The sequence below is a fragment of the Phacochoerus africanus genome, chromosome 4, assembly GCF_016906955.1.
Source record: "Phacochoerus africanus isolate WHEZ1 chromosome 4, ROS_Pafr_v1, whole genome shotgun sequence".
Taxonomy (NCBI): domain Eukaryota; kingdom Metazoa; phylum Chordata; class Mammalia; order Artiodactyla; family Suidae; genus Phacochoerus; species Phacochoerus africanus.
Genome location: NC_062547.1, coordinates 133473413 through 133474209, shown reverse-complemented (window position 1 = coordinate 133474209; position 797 = coordinate 133473413).

The following is a 797-nucleotide window of genomic DNA, read 5'->3' as shown; positions in this document are numbered from 1 at the left end:
CAGCCAATCACCACGCAGCCTCTCCTCTGTAGCCCCCCCCCCACTTGTGAAAACCACCAGAACCCGGCGAGCTCAATTACGGGAGAGAGAACGGAAATCACCTGGACGCCATGTCAGTTAGGGGCAGAGTCACTTCCGGCCAGTTTTTGAAGCCACCTTTGGCGGCGGAGGGTGGATTGGCATTTCATCCATGGCTTCGTCACCTTTATATTCTTGCTTCCTGTTTGAGAATTGGGGTTATCTATTAAGGAAGCTTTTTTTTTTTTTTCTTCTTCTGTCTTTCTTTTTTGGCCGCCCTGCAGCATATGGAGTTCCTGGGCCAGGTATCAGATCCGATCCTCCTTTGCAACTTGCAGCAACAGGGGATTCTTAATCCGCTGTGCCTGGTGAGGATGAAACCGGTGTCCCAGGAGCTCCAGAGACTCCGATGATCCCCTCGCGACATAGCAGGAACTACGAACTTTAAAAAAAAAAAAAAGTAAACACAAACAAAAAAAGTTGAAACTGTCCCCTTGCAAAAGTACATACTAAGAGCCAACCTCCAGCAACTACGGTAGGCACTGACTGGAAGAATGACTCCAGAAAACGAAAACAGTGTCCCATTTTATTCCTCTAGAAGTTGAGGTTGATTTACTTAAGATCATACTGCTAGCAAATCGAGGTCTGGGATAATAAATCACTATGACTGACTTGAAACTTGGTCTTACCCTCTACACATTGTGCCTACTCAACTTGCCTTACTCCTTGGTTTTGCTGGTCAAGAGATTGGGAAATGGATAGTTTATTGGCAGTATCAC